This window comes from Coenobita brevimanus, chromosome 43 (assembly GCF_032717465.1).
Source record: "Coenobita brevimanus isolate Jiangsu-jjx chromosome 43, ASM3271746v2, whole genome shotgun sequence".
Taxonomy (NCBI): domain Eukaryota; kingdom Metazoa; phylum Arthropoda; class Malacostraca; order Decapoda; family Coenobitidae; genus Coenobita; species Coenobita brevimanus.
In genome coordinates, this window is record NC_136996.1 from 26285140 (window position 1) to 26302222 (window position 17083).

A 17083-nucleotide genomic window follows, 5' to 3' on the forward strand; every position below is an offset into this window, starting at 1 on the left:
TCTTTTAGACTAAAATTGTGTGTTTAGGTTGATTTATAAGCAGTTTTTAGACGTAGATAATGTGTTTTAGCCATAGGTGGGATGAACATTGTCATTTTGGGTTACAGTTTACTAAGTTTGATTTTTTTTTAGACATATTTGACGATATTCAGATTTTATTTGTTGGTTTTAGTGAGTTATTTACAGGTGTTAGGCACAGGTTAGCTTCCTTGACAGTTGTTAGGCAATTTGGATTGCTTTTAAACTTGTTTTTTGGCTCATCTGGGTGGGTTTTGGACTTGGTTTAGGGGGAAACCCAAGGCTGGTAAACAGTCCACACTGAAATACATGTTAAAAGTACCCCATATACGATACCCCGCCTAACGATGGGGTTTTACTTAACCAATTACAGTAATCCCTCCACTATCCAATGTATTAGAGCCAAAGGCATGTCCAGAAAGTGGGTCTGTCCGGATAGTGGGCCCTTGCCTCCTGGACTACTTATGGACCCTAATGCAGCCTAACTTTAAAAGCCACCCAAATAACTCCCTACTGGACATGTATAGCACCTATTTAAGACTCTATTCACACCCATAATGGACATAAAGCATGAAATAAATGAAAAGGAACCAGAGAATGAGGAATTAGAAGTGATTATGGAAAATATATAGCAGTGTACAGGTTACTTACAGCACGACTATGGCCACCTCCTCTAAGGCTCTGGCAGTGGTGAAAATGCACTTGAAGCACGTACAGTAATCCAGTGTTGTGCAACACTTAATTCTTTGCACTGTGAGTTATAATTGTTTAACACTGCACATTCTGTTCTTAATTGCACCACGCCAGTTTCAACCGCCAGTTTGCACTTCACACTTAATCCTTTGCACTCAAAATTCTAATTTCTTAACACTGCACAACACTGTAAATTCTCATGTGATCTAATGGCAAGGTATTGCAGTTTATGCACTGTTTATTCACAAAAACGAGCACGTGTGGCATCCATTGCTATGAACATCTACTCACAACAGTGGTTAGGCGGTAACTGGTGAGGGGGAAAAAGAAAGGGTTGAAGGGGTCGTGCACAAACACAGCTGTTCGGTGCTGCGCACCAATTTCATATTGCAGGTGGGAAAAAAATTGGATTTTGAGGGGATTCTTTTTCTTTTTTTGGCCATTTTTGGGTTCCGAAGGTCCAGGCCCACTATGTCCAGCAAGTGGGGAGTCTGGATAGTGGGTGTCCGGATAGTACAGGGGTTACTATCATTGAACCGGGGCATGCCTGTATGTATGTACGTATATATATATATATATATATATATATATATATATATATGGAGGCCATAGCACGGGCCGAACAGGGTAGTACTCCCGAGGGGAATGGGAATGCTGGTGATAGGGAGAGCTGGAGCTCCTGTTTCACTAGCTATCTAACCATCCCCCTTTGCTGACCTTTTCAGTGTGACAGTAACATGGAGAGTAGACCAGCATACTCTCCCAAACATTTCCTCTATCAATGCACTACACCACATGCACTTTACATTTCACACAACGTATCCCACTACGTTACAGGGGTTGGCGCCAGCAAGGGCATGCAGCCAGAAAACTTTGCCCCCGCTACCTATTGGCGGACTTCTGGGGGGAGGCGTGGCGTGGGTTCCGCCAGCATAGATCGTGGGTCCAGGGCGAGATGGGGCTCAGGCCTGTGCTAGAGGGTACAGGGCATTGCGGTTCCCAGGCTGCCGCTTCCGCCCAATAGAGAGGGGCCCGAACCTGGGAGTAGTGCCCCAGGAGGCTGCCCTATCAGTGGGTGTATAATGGCGGGATAGTTGCAGTGCCAAGACGCGCTTGGAGGGTGTCCCTGCAGCTGTCCTGGCGGGGTGCCCTGAGGCCACTACCACAGCCACTGGTAAGCTGGTGGGCTAGGGGTCCCAGATCCATTGCCTGGACCTGGGACTGTGCAGTGAGTGGGACCTGTGCTGTGTCTGTCCCCCTTTATTAATACTGAAGATGACAAAACAAAATAAGTTTCAAAGAAAGCCTGAGGACAGTAAATCACCCATGGGGATGAGGGTGGGTTCATGGAATGTGGGAAGTTTGAGGGGAAGAGCAGGGTAAGTCGTTGAGGCATTCAGTAGGAGGTGGGTGGATGTGGCGTGTTTGCAGGAAGTCCGGTACAGGGGTGGATCAGCCAGAAAGATTGTTGGGAAGGACTGTTGCTATAAGTTGTTTTGGCAGGGGGGGACAGACGGTTGTTGAGGTGTTGGTGTGATGGTTGCGGAGAAATGGGTGGAATATGTTATGAATGTTTTGAGAGTAAGTGATAGGATATTGGTAGTGAAAATTCTGTTGGGAAGAAAGATAGCTGCGATTATATCGGCATATGCTCCACAGGCAGGATTGGATGAATCGGAGAAAGATAGATTTTGAGATGATTTAATACGTGTAGTGGGTGGTATGCGTGATGATGAGATAGTGATTTTGTGAGGGGACTTAAATGGTCATGTAGGTGAAGCAGCACAAGGTTATGAAGGAGTGCATGGGGGATGTGCGTATGGTCTAAGGAATGCAGAAGGGGAAAGGATACTCGAGTTTGGGGAGGCAACGGATATGATTGTGTGCAACACATATTTTAGGAAAAGAGACAGTACAGTAGTGCACCAACTTTCGCTACAGCAGGATTCGCGGAATCCACTTTCGCGGCATGCACCAAATATTCCCTAACTTCCACTTTCGCTTGAAAAAAAATCGATTTTCGTGCACAAATTTTGGGTTTGGGACAATATTTTGGACTTTGAATTTCCTGCACCGCCCGCCCGCAACCCACCGCCATCTTGAATGACGTCATGTCAACACTCTGTCCACCCATTCCCGCCATTGTGTACGAGCGTGCTAGCTCCATTGTGTTGGATTCTCACGGTTCAGTGGCCTCTACTATACCTGGTAGTGTGGGGAAAGGGCCTGTTGGTGTGGGGGGAGAGCCTGGTGGTGTGGGGGGAGGGCCGGGAGGCAGTGGTGGTGATAAATGTGGCCGGGACATTCAAAGTCGGGAGGAAAGGCCAAGGCTAAAAGAGAGTATCGTGTTGGAGTGAAGAAACGGCAGTATAAAAATGAAATGAAAAGGAAGATAGTTGAGCACATGGACAAGGGCGCAAAAAACAGTGAAATCTGCCGTATATTTAACATCCCAGAATCGACAGTGCGTGGTATGAGGAAACAGCATGGTGATAGCGAGGCAGCAAGAGGTGGCGCCAATACGTCTGGCGTGGCTAAATAAGCCCGCCACGCGCCTCGGATACTTACCCCCAACATCCATTAAACACCTCAACCTGGTCTCTGTGGTATGTTTCTCCTCATATAATGTGTACTGTACAGTTTTTATTGTTTGTATCTCACAATGCAATGTACAATAGTGATTTGATGTACTGTATTGCAAGTGAAAATGAAAATCTGATGTTACTTTAGGATAACCGGGAACCAATTAGCCTTTTTGCCATAAAGACAATGCCCCAACTTTCGCTAATTTAACTTTCGCGCATTATTTTTGGACCCAATTAGGCGCGAAAATTGGTGCCCCACTGTAGGTTAATTACGTATGAGTCTGGGGGAAATAGCAGTCAGATAGATTATTTTCTGGTTAGGAGGGCCGATAGGAGGTTAGTGAGGGATGTTAAAGTTATAGGAAGTGAGGAGTGTGTGCAGCAGCACAAACTGTTGATTTGTGATATGGTGCTTAAAGAACAAGTGATGAAAAAGAGGACTTATGTACCTAGGAGGAAAATATGGAAGCTGAAAAACCAAGTAGTAAGGGATGCCTTCTATAGCGAGTTGAGGAGAGTGGTGGCTGAACAGGGAGCTGTAGACAGAGCCCTCAAGAACAATTTCTTGAGAGTTACTGATGTAACATGCGGCTGGACAAGAGGACCACCAAGATAAAGTAACTTGGTGGTGGGATGAGGGTGTAGAAGCTGCAATTAAGGAGAAAAGAAGGCTTTTCCGGGAATTGAAGAAGGGTGGTAGCAAAGAGGAATATTTGGCTGCCAAGCGTAGGGCTAGAAGAGAGGTATACAGGGCAAAGTCTGAGTCACAGAGACAATTACTTGATAACCTAAATCATGGGGAAAGGAAAAATATATTAAAGGAAAAATATATTTAGAAGGTATGATTAGAGGAAGAGTGAATATTGATGAGATGCAGTTTGGGTTTATGCCAGGTAGGGGGACCACTGATGCTATATTCATTGTTCGACAGCTTCAGGAAAAATATATTGGTAGGAGAAGGGATCTTTATTTTGTTTTTGTTGATTTGGAAAAGGCCTTTGACAGAGTCCCTAGAGAGGTGGTGAAGTGGGCAATGAGAAAGCTTGGCTTGGAGGAGTGGCTGGTTAGGGTGGTTATGGCCATGTATGTGGGTGCTCACACCCAGGTGAGAGTGAATGGAGAGTTGAGTGATGAGTTTTCCGTGAATGTTGGTGTGCATCAGGGGTCAGTCTTGAGTCCCTTGTTGTTTATCATGGTACTTGAAGCCCTTTCACGTGACTTTAGAAACAGACTCCCGTGGGAGTTGTTGTATGCTGATGATTTGGTGTTGATTGCAGAGAATGAAAGGGAGGTGGAGGAAAGGTTTAGGAAGTGGAGAGATGGTATGGGGCAAAAGGGTTTAAGGGTAAATGCAGATAAAACAAAAGTGATGATATCTAGGGTTGGTGGCGGTACTGTCAAAGACGAGGGAGAGTGGCCATGTGCAGTTTGCCACAAGGGCGTGGGAAGTAATTCCATCTTGTGCGGTGTGTGTGATAAATGGGTGCATCAGAGATGTAGTGGTATCAGAGGTAGACTGCGAGATAATACTGATTTTATGTGTACGGCGTGTCGGGGTGAGCAGGTGGAGATTGTCAGACGTGAAAGGATTGAACTTGCTGGTGAATCTCTTGAGTGTGTGGAAGAGTTTTGTTATTTGGGAGACATGTTGTGTGCTGGAGGTGGGGCTGGAGCTAGCTCTGTGGCTAGGGTGAGAAGTGGTTGGAAGAAGTTCAGGGAGCTCTTGCCTCTCCTGACATTGAGAGGGCTCTCCCTACGTGCTAAGGGGTCTTTGTATGCAGCATGTGTTAGGAGTGTAATGCTGTATGGCAGTGAGACCTGGGCAGTGAAGGAGGAAGACATTCGCCGGCTCAGACGTACAGAAATGACAGTGATTAGGTGGATGTGCAGTGTGTCCCTGCGTCCAAGGCCTGGAGGGGCTGGGTTTACAATGGAAGAATTGAGAGGTAGGATGGGACTGGAGTGTATTGGTGTTGTGATGAGGAGAGGTAGATTGAGGTGGTTTGGACGTGTGGAGAGGATGGGGGATGATAATTGGGTGAGGAAGGTGAGAAGTGTTAATATTGGGGGTGGGGTTATGAGGGGTAGACCGAGAAAGACATGGGACGAGGTCATTAAGTGTGACCTTAGGGTTAAGGTACTGAACAGGGAGGCTGCAATGGATCGTGCAGCGTGGAGAGCCGCCATTAGGTGACCAAGGCCGACACATGCAAGCATGTTGGAGCCTTTAAAAATGAAAACGAAAAACAAAACGGTGGCAGGTCAGGTGAAGAGGGATAATCGGGATATCTTAGGTGAGCAGCGTGTGAAGAATGATGAAGGAAGGGTAGTGGTGAACAGTGAGGATATTAAAGATGCATGGAGAGAGCATTATAACCGGTTGTTGAATGAGGAGTTTGACTGGGACAGGGAAGGTTTGGAGCTAGCAGATCCAGTGTCTGGCCCTTGGCCTTTGATTGATACTACTACTGTGAGTGAGGCAATAGGCAGGATGAGGGTGGGGAAGGCAGCAGGTGTGTCTGGGTTGACTGCCGAAATGTTGAAGGCCTCAGGCAATATAGGGGTGAGTTTAGTCACTGACCTGATAAATAGGATTATTTATGAGTGTGTTGTCCCAGATGATTGGCTGAAGAGTGTAATTGTAAATGTGTATAAAGGGAAGGGTGATGCCCTGGAAAGAGGAAATTATAGAGGTGTAAAGCTTTTAGATCAGATAATGAAGGTAATGGAGAGAGTTTTAGAAGGTATGATTAGAGAAAGAGTGAATATTGATGAGATGCAGTTCGGGTTCATGCCAGGTAGGGAGACCACTGATGCCATATTCATTGTTCGACAGCTTCAGGAAAAATATATTGGTAGGAGGAGGGATCTTTATTTTGTTTTTGTTGATTTGGAAAAGGCCTTTGACAGAGTCCCTAGAGAGGTGGTGAAGTGGGCAATGAGAAAGCTTGGCTTGGAGGAGTGGCTGGTTAGGGTGGTTATGGCCATGTATGTGGGTGCTCACACCCAGGTGAGAGTGAATGGAGAGTTGAGTGATGAGTTTTCCGTGAATGTTGGTGTGCATCAGGGGTCAGTCTTGAGTCCCTTGTTGTTTATCATGGTACTTGAAGCCCTTTCACGTGACTTTAGAAACAGACTCCCGTGGGAGTTGTTGTATGCTGATGATTTGGTGTTGATTGCAGAGAATGAAAGGGAGGTGGAGGAAAGGTTTAGGAAGTGGAGAGATGGTATGGGGCAAAAGGGTTTAAGGGTAAATGCAGATAAAACAAAAGTGATGATATCTAGGGTTGGTGGCGGTACTGTCAAAGACGAGGGAGAGTGGCCATGTGCAGTTTGCCACAAGGGCGTGGGAAGTAATTCCATCTTGTGCGGTGTGTGTGATAAATGGGTGCATCAGAGATGTAGTGGTATCAGAGGTAGACTGCGAGATAATACTGATTTTATGTGTACGGCGTGTCGGGGTGAGCAGGTGGAGATTGTCAGACGTGAAAGGATTGAACTTGCTGGTGAATCTCTTGAGTGTGTGGAAGAGTTTTGTTATTTGGGAGACATGTTGTGTGCTGGAGGTGGGGCTGGAGCTAGCTCTGTGGCTAGGGTGAGAAGTGGTTGGAAGAAGTTCAGGGAGCTCTTGCCTCTCCTGACATTGAGAGGGCTCTCCCTACGTGCTAAGGGGTCTTTGTATGCAGCATGTGTTAGGAGTGTAATGCTGTATGGCAGTGAGACCTGGGCAGTGAAGGAGGAAGACATTCGCCGGCTCAGACGTACAGAAATGACAGTGATTAGGTGGATGTGCAGTGTGTCCCTGCGTCCAAGGCCTGGAGGGGCTGGGTTTACAATGGAAGAATTGAGAGGTAGGATGGGACTGGAGTGTATTGGTGTTGTGATGAGGAGAGGTAGATTGAGGTGGTTTGGACATGTGGAGAGGATGGGGGATGATAATTGGGTGAGGAAGGTGAGAAGTGTTAATATTGGGGGTGGGGTTATGAGGGGTAGACCGAGAAAGACATGGGACGAGGTCATTAAGTGTGACCTTAGGGTTAAGGTACTGAACAGGGAGGCTGCAATGGATCGTGCAGCGTGGAGAGCCGCCATTAGGTGACCAAGGCCGACACATGCAAGCATGTTGGAGCCTTTAAAAATGAAAACGAAAAACAAAACGGTGGCAGGTCAGGTGAAGAGGGATAATCGGGATATCTTAGGTGAGCAGCGTGTGAAGAATGATGAAGGAAGGGTAGTGGTGAACAGTGAGGATATTAAAGATGCATGGAGAGAGCATTATAACCGGTTGTTGAATGAGGAGTTTGACTGGGACAGGGAAGGTTTGGAGCTAGCAGATCCAGTGTCTGGCCCTTGGCCTTTGATTGATACTACTACTGTGAGTGAGGCAATAGGCAGGATGAGGGTGGGGAAGGCAGCAGGTGTGTCTGGGTTGACTGCCGAAATGTTGAAGGCCTCAGGCAATATAGGGGTGAGTTTAGTCACTGACCTGATAAATAGGATTATTTATGAGTGTGTTGTCCCAGATGATTGGCTGAAGAGTGTAATTGTAAATGTGTATAAAGGGAAGGGTGATGCCCTGGAAAGAGGAAATTATAGAGGTGTAAAGCTTTTAGATCAGATAATGAAGGTAATGTAGAGAGTTTTAGAAGGTATGATTAGAGAAAGAGTGAATATTGATGAGATGCAGTTCGGGTTCATGCCAGGTAGGGAGACCACTGATGCCATATTCATTGTTCGACAGCTTCAGGAAAAATATATTGGTAGGAGGAGGGATCTTTATTTTGTTTTTGTTGATTTGGAAAAGGCCTTTGACCGAGTCCCTAGAGAGGTGGTGAAGTGGGCAATGAGAAAGCTTGGCTTGGAGGAGTGGCTGGTTAGGGTGGTTATGGCCATGTATGTGGGTGCTCACACCCAGGTGAGAGTGAATGGAGAGTTGAGTGATGAGTTTTCCGTGAATGTTGGTGTGCATCAGGGGTCAGTCTTGAGTCCCTTGTTGTTTATCATGGTACTTGAAGCCCTTTCACGTGACTTTAGAAACAGACTCCCGTGGGAGTTGTTGTATGCTGATGATTTGGTGTTGATTGCAGAGAATGAAAGGGAGGTGGAGGAAAGGTTTAGGAAGTGGAGAGATGGTATGGGGCAAAAGGGTTTAAGGGTAAATGCAGATAAAACAAAAGTGATGATATCTAGGGTTGGTGGCGGTACTGTCAAAGACGAGGGAGAGTGGCCATGTGCAGTTTGCCACAAGGGCGTGGGAAGTAATTCCATCTTGTGCGGTGTGTGTGATAAATGGGTGCATCAGAGATGTAGTGGTATCAGAGGTAGACTGCGAGATAATACTGATTTTATGTGTACGGCGTGTCGGGGTGAGCAGGTGGAGATTGTCAGACGTGAAAGGATTGAACTTGCTGGTGAATCTCTTGAGTGTGTGGAAGAGTTTTGTTATTTGGGAGACATGTTGTGTGCTGGAGGTGGGGCTGGAGCTAGCTCTGTGGCTAGGGTGAGAAGTGGTTGGAAGAAGTTCAGGGAGCTCTTGCCTCTCCTGACATTGAGAGGGCTCTCCCTACGTGCTAAGGGGTCTTTGTATGCAGCATGTGTTAGGAGTGTAATGCTGTATGGCAGTGAGACCTGGGCAGTGAAGGAGGAAGATATTCGCCGGCTCAGACGTATAGAAATGACAATGATTAGATGGATGTGCAGTGCGTCCCTGCGTCCAAGGCCTGGAGGGGCTGGGTTTACAATGGAAGAGTTGAGAGGTAGGATGGGACTGGAGTGTATTGGTGTTGTGATGAGGAGAGGTAGATTGAGGTGGTTTGGACATGTGGAGAGGATGGGGGATGATAATTGGGTGAGGAAGGTGAGAAGTGTTAATATTGGGGGTGGGGTTATGAGGGGTAGACCGAGAAAGACATGGGACGAGGTCATTAAGTGTGACCTTAGGGTTAAGGTACTGAACAGGGAGGCTGCAATGGATCGTGCAGCGTGGAGAGCCGCCATTAGGTGACCAAGGCCGACACATGCAAGCATGTTGGAGCCTTTAAAAACGAAACGAAACGAAATGATGGATCTATGGGGAGGTTAGGAACAATGATAGTGAAAGGCTGGAGTTTATTCTCTAATGTTTTGACCAGAGGCCTTTATCAAAGAGAATGCTACATTCAGACTGATGTGAGCTGCTTAAGTACCTGTGGGATCACCCCCTCCTCCTGGCTGTTCACTCCCTCCATGACCTGACTTGACTTCGCCACCCCTCATGGTTGCTATTTCTGTGCTCAACGGCACCCAGTAGCATTCTCTTTGATAAAGGTCTCTCATCAATGTGTTAGAGAATAAACTCCAGCTTCTCACCTGTGTTTTTCCTCAACTCCCTATAGGTCCATATACAGTGTGATCTCGCATCTGACGAGTTCACATCTGATGAATTCGCATCTAACGACACTATTGGACCTCTACCCATATTTGTATCTAACAATGAAATTTCCATCTAACGAAAAAAATCCTGGGCATGCGGTTCAAATCTCCCACTGATCTGGCACAAGTGGAAGAGTTTCTGTGTGGCACCAGCACATCAGAGTCTGTGGGTGGGAAAGGTGTTACCTTTGCTGCAGAAACTAAACCAGGAACTCAGTGAAACCTGTGTAAAGAAAGTGAATGAAAGAAGACAAATAGTTATCACTGAATATTTAAACAAACGCCATGAGCTTGGGGAAGTTGTGGCAAATCTCGATGGAAATGAAGGACAAGAGACTGTGAGTGATGATGATGAGAACATAGAGAATCTTCTTGGTGACATTCCCTATGACTTTTCTGGTTTTGTCGGGAAGGAAAAGAATGCAGACGAGAAGATAAAACTTGGGGAGTCATCACGAGAGGCGGTGGAGAGCAAGAGGAGGGAGGATGGTGGTGGTGGCATAAGTGAGGAAGAGGGAGGAGGAGCGGCCCAGTAGCCTTCCTTCCCGCCTTGGACACCATCTTTCGTTTTACCCACGCACCTCACTCATCACTCACAGGTGAGTTTTCTGTATTATACCATCTTTATTTTATATTTCATATCACTATGTATGATTATATGACTTAAATTGATGCCAATAACTTATGTAATGAGTGAAAATAGGGTAAAATGGGGGTTCGGTCCAATTTTTTTACATATTATAATTTTCCCCATATGTTTTATGTATTCGCATCTAACAAGTGTTTTTTGGTACCTATTACTTGTTAGATGTGAGCTATTACTGTATATATATATATATATATATATATATATATATACATATACTGTATATATATATATATATATATATATATATATATATATAAGTATATAATATGTATATACAGTACCCTCGCGTCCAACACGCGTTTGTCCTGCACGATTCGCGTCCAGCACAGAGAGCAAAAAATTAGTACGATTTAATACAATTTAACTACTGTAACATGGGTGCATTAGCATTACACCCACGGAGCTCCGAGAAGTGGGTGAAATCCGCAGAGTTTGCCTCTAGCATGATCACCCCCGGTCCAACACGGTCATACTGGAAGTTCCTGTGATGCTGACAGCCAATCAAAACTTCTGATCAAGTTGCCTCCCCCACCCGCTATCGTGGCGTGATCGTGATGTCGCCCAATCAAAAATGCTTCTGCTCTCATGTGATGTTTTGTTTAAATTTCTCCCGCCACAGCGCCACTCAGTCGCATAATTCGCATTGGAAGGTGCTTTTTTCTTGCTGCATTTTCTGCCCTTGCTACTGCATTTTATCCTGCTCACGATGCCTAGGAAGCCTTCTGAGAACCCCAAGAAGCGGCGGCACCTCCCTCAGATCACCAAGCTAGAAATCATCGAGAGGAAGAAGAAAAGGGAGATGAAAGTGGACATCGCCAAGGCCTACGATGTGAATGAAGCCAGCGTGAGGACAATAATAAAAAACCAAGACAAGATCCTAGCAGCAGTGAAGGCTTACGGAGTGCTAGGACAGGCAGAAGCAGGACCTTCCATGGATGTGGATGAGGATAGTGATTCTGAGTGTGATTTCGCAGGATTTATGAGGGAGGTTGAGGAGGAGCAGCAGCCATTACCCACTAGTGACGCCAGCAGCCATCCTCCGGGGACCCAGTAGGACTACCTACAGTCTTGGTTATCACCTTCCATTCCCAGCAAGCCCACCAACACTGTCCTAAAAGTTAGTTATCATTCATAGTACAGCACCATTTATTATAATTACAGTAGTACCAATATATGTAAAAGTATATGGTAGGTATTTAGGGTGACTTTTCCTAGGGTTGCTGACATAATTCATTTTTCCCCATAAGCTCTGTTGTTTGTCCAACACGTTTTTGGTCCAACACGGGACCTGTGCATGACAATATTACCGTGTTGGACGTGAGGGTACTGTATATGTATATATATATATATATATATATATATATATCCATCCATCCATCCACCATCCAATCCTACGTTGTCCCATGAGGAGCGTAGGAGCCTGGGGCCAGGCAACTGGTCCTGACATTTAAGATGAGAGTGACCAGCCTCACTCATCCCTGAGTGGCATTACGTGAGCAGTAAACCCCAACCACCCCTTGGATATAAACCTTCACAGGCTCAATCCGACTGGAGCATAATAATCACCCACTAAACCACCAGGTGATATATATATATATATCTATCTATCTATCTATTGCCAGACGCCTCAATCCCGTTTGGGGTGGCCACAAACAAATCGCCTCCAAGTCGCCCTGTCCCCCGCCATTTCACTACCCTGCTCCCAACTCACACCCCCCTCTCTCATATACCTCTCCACCCCATCCCTCCATCTCATCCTCGGTCTACCCCTCCCTCTTCCACCCTCCACCTCACTCACATACACTCTCTTCGTCAGTCTTTCACCCTCCATCCTCTCCACATGGCCAAACCACCTCAGTGTGTTCCTCACAACGCTTCCTATCACATCCACATCAACACCACAACGCTCCTTTATATCCTCATTCGTCAGCCTGTCTCTCCACGTGACTCCACAAGCTCCTCTTAAATAACTCATTTCCACTGCTCTCACTCTTGACTTGTGTCCTTCCAACAACGTCCAAGCTTCACTTCCGTACGTTAGAGTTGGTATCACAATACTGTCATGTAGTAACTTTTTTACTTCCATGCTCACTTCCCTGTTTCTTATCACTGCTTTCAAGGAACCAGCAACCTTTCTTCCCTGCTGTACCCTTTCAAGCACTTCACCCTCCAAACCTCCATCCTTACTCATCACACTACCCAAATACTTAAACGTACTCACATTTTCCAATTCCTCACCATCCAACCTCGCTATACATTCACTGACTTCACCTCTCTCAAAGACCATCACTTTACTCTTCCCTACATTCACCTTTAGGTTCCGTTTCTTACACACTCTCTCAAACTCATCCACCAAGCCTTGCAGCTCCCCTTCATCTTCACTCAACAACACAGTATCATCTGCAAACAACAGTACAGGGAGTTTCCAAACACTATCCTCTCTCACCAGGGCCACTCCAACATCCACTACCCTACCTTGTACCTCTTTTATTACCCCATCCATGTACAGATTGAACAACCATGGAGACATGACACATCCCTGTTTCAAACCAACTTTCAAAGAGAAAAATTCACTTAGTTCACCATCCACACGCACTGCAGCCTTAGCACCATCATACATACTCTTCACAGCATTCAACAACTTAACATCTACTCCATATATTCTTAACACTTTCCACAATCCTTGTCTATCCACCCTGTCATATGCTTTCTCCAAATCCATGAAAGCCGCATACAACTTCTTTCCCTTCTCTAGAAACTTTTCCACTAAAGATCTAAGAATGAATATCTGATCTACACAACCTCTTCCCTTCCTAAAGCCTCCCTGTTCTTCTCCAACTAATTTCTCTGTTCTTTCTCTAACTCTGTCTATAAGTATCCTACCATACACTTTTCCTATTATACTAAGAAGACAAATGCCCCTATGATTACCACACACTTCTTTTTCCCCTTTTCCTTTGTACAAGGGAATAATTATACCTGACTTCCAATCCTCCGGGACTCTACCTTCCTCCCAGGCCAATCTGCACATCTTCCACATCCATTCTACTACTATCTCTCCCCCATGCTTCAGCATCTCACCACACACTCCATCAATTCCTGGGGCTTTCCCGATTTAACTTTCTTCATTGCTTCCACAACCTCTATCCTACTGATTTCTACCTGTCTTCTCACCTCCCTCCTTCTCCCAGCCATTCCCCAGCCACTTATACTCGCATTACTTCCATCCTCTACGTTCAACAATTCCTTAAAGTGTTCTCTCCATCTGCTCACTTTTTCTCCCTTCTCCACTAGTAATCTACCATGTTTATCTTTCACTCCCCTGCTAACTTCACTTCCACCCTGTCTTACTCTTTTCACTTCTCTCCAGAACATTTTCTTACAGTCCCTCCACTTTACACTCAAATTCCTTCCAAATTCCTGATCCACTCTCTTCTTACTCTCTCTTACTAATCTTTTCACCTCTCTCTTCCTTTCCACATATAACTCTCTCTTCTGCCTCTCAACTTCTTCCACGCCCCTATTTCTCATCCATTCATTGTATGCTTTCTTCTTTTGTGCCACAGCCTGTTTCACCTCTTCAGTCCACCACGCTGTTCCTTGCACCCCCCTCCGTCTTCTCTTCCTTCCACACACCACATCACATGCTGCACATATTTCTTCTGTAAATATCTTACACACACCTTCCACGTCTCCCATCTGCTCCAATTCATATTTGCCCAATCGTTCCTCCACTTCTCTCTTATACTCTGCCTTTTTCTCATCCTCTTGTAACCTTTCCACTCTCCTTGCAACTACTCCTTCCTCTCGTCTTTCCCTTCTTCTATTCCTCCATCTTACTTGCATCCTAATTCTGGCCACCACCAAGTAGTGGTCAGAAAGGCCACTCCCCCAACCTCTATAAACTCTTGCATCCAATATACATCTTCGCATCCTTTCATCCACACACACATAATCAATCATTGCCTTCCTTTCATTCAGTTCACCACCCACCCTTCTCATCACTCGCCATGTATACCTGTGGATCATTTTATGCCTGAAGAGGGTATTGGCTATTACCAACCCCCTCCCAGCACAGATGTCCACTAACGCACTCCCATTCTCATCTATCTCAGCAGGCACACCCCACTCACCAATTATTCCATCCACCTTCACATTACCAACTTTACCATTCATATCACCGATCAAAAACACTCTCTCATTCCTTCCAAACTTTTCCATGCACACTTCCACATTTGCCCAGAACTCTTCTCTCACTCTTCTAGCACGATCTTGCGTTGGCGCATACACACACACAATCGCCCACATTTGTATTCCAACTTTCAACTTTACCCACACAATCCTTGACCCAACTGATCCATACTGTCTTATGCTCTTCTTCCATCTTTTACTCACAACTATACACACTCCTTCCTTTGCCCTCTCATTCTCATCTACTCCTGCACATATACCCCATCCATACTCCCATATATATATATATATATATATATATATATATATATATATATATATATATATATATATATATATATATATATATATATACTGTCTATAAAGGCATACCTGTTAACAGGTTTTTCTGTGTAGAGAATTAAATGTGGATAATAAATTATTTTTAGATGTTTATTTTTCTGATTTGATGGCACTAGTGATTTCGACATTACCATTATCTGCAGGTTTTATTTTATGGAACATTTTTCCTTCAGTATTGTTGATTTAGGATGTAAAATAAGTGTTACGAGAGTTTTGTTTGTGGCCACCCCAAACGGGATTGAGGCGTCTGGCAATAGATAGATAGATAGATAGATAGATAGAGAGTTTCTCCACATTTTAACCCTGAAACTATCAAATGATAGGATGTGCATTTCACATTCTTTTGTACAGCTAAGCCTCAATTTTAGTATACAGTATTGTGTTTCCTCATGCGTAATGCAAGATATATTCAGTAAAAACACTGATATATTGCATTGTGGTGTTGTTTACCTAAATACTGCTCCTTCCAGTGTGCAATATAGAAATATAACATGGCCATGGCAGTTGCCAGATACCATTTTCGGAGCGAAAGGTACTGGGAATTGGGTCATCACTTCTTTGAGCATTTTTACTATATCAGGAGATTCTGTGGCTACTCTTTGGTGAGCTTATTCCCCTAACATCTTGTTTTATTTCTGTCATGCATGCCTCACACATCTCTCCTCATGCTTGGTTAGGTCTGCCCATCTTCTTTCTGACTGCCTTGCTTATGTGCCTCACTCTGCCTAACAAGCATCAGTTATACAGAATTAAGTACTGTATTGTTAATCACAGGCTTAAAATTATGTGATATTATCAATCTAAAGAAGAAACTAAAGGCATGTGAAATATTGTTCGTAATGTCAGTTGAAGGAAAAATATCCAGTACACCTCATGTCTGAAAGGACCTAAGTTTATAGAAGGGAAAAAGGATATATTTAACCCATCAGTTTGAAAAGTCAGCCAAACAGTACATTTCTTTAAAATCCTCTTCGTAATGAAGTTGAGTACTGCAGCTGAACAAATGAATTTGCGTATATTCTACTGTACCATCACCAGAGTAGCAATGAAGTGTGCACATGATTGTGACAATAACATAAAAGTTTTGCTACTGGGAAAAACATTAGCATATGGTAACATTTATTCAGCTGAACACCACCAGGCCTTACGTGTATGTACAGCCATGAGCTATATTTTGATGTCATGACCAGCTGGATCTATGGTTGGTATTACATAAACTGTTTTTGTCATAGCACTATGAATTGCACAATATAAGAATGCAGAATAGTCTCTTGTTTTGGGAAGAATAAGGAATATGTAAGACAGTAGTACTCATTGCTGGGAGAAAATTGTTGGTTAACTTTTGCTAATAGTTGTAAACAAATGCCACCCCACTGGTGCTTCTCACATCCTCACATGTACAGAGTCACCTAATAAACTGCTCTATTGACTGCCTAACATATAGCTGTGTAACATCATCTCATATGTCAGAACTTTAGTGAAATATCTAAGAGCATGTGTGTTTTTTATACGGTATGTTAGGTGGCACTGTGATGCTAGAGTGGCTCACTCCTGTCTCTCTGACTGGCTCCAGCTCATTCACCAGTACAGTGACATTTTATCCTGTTTATTACCGTATTTAAAGGTGTTTTTCTGTTTGAGCAATTATACGGTGCAGTTATAGAGTTTCATAGGGATCAGACCCCCTTGGGAGGGTTGGAGAGGGCATTACATCACTATCCATTGGTACATCAACTAATAACACCCTCTTGGCAGTTTTACGCCAGGTACAAGAGTTTACTGTACAGTATTGTGTTCCAGCTAGTGCTAGACAGTTGTACTCAGCTGAGAGTAAACCTTAAGGACCTGAGTATGTTAATGCTGATACCATTAAGTCTTCTGTGATCAGGACAGCATCAGTATTTTATTCTAGCTGATATTAAAGACTGTGTTCAGCTGAGAGTGAGGTCATAGGACCCTGTAAGACTTAATAAAATGTTACATTCATGGTACTCCAACAGTGTGTCAATGGTGCCGGGTGGTACCGTATCAATAGCGGTGGTCATATGGGCAGGGTGACATGCTAGACTACCATGAACTGATGTGTTGTAAGTGATTGATACTGTACTTGGTTGAGGCTCAGTCATATCATTTGCAGAACACTTGCCTACTTTCATTCCTGTCTTTTGGCTCCTCAGGAATGAAACTCAGTGCA

At 44.6% G+C, this 17083-nt stretch overlaps 1 protein-coding gene across 1 annotated transcript in view; it reads left to right on the forward strand.

Moving 5' to 3' along the window:
* Window positions 1-17083, forward strand: part of LOC145397820 (BBSome complex member BBS7-like) — a 115275-nt gene that overhangs the window by 46963 nt on the left and 51229 nt on the right. The window lies entirely within an intron of this gene.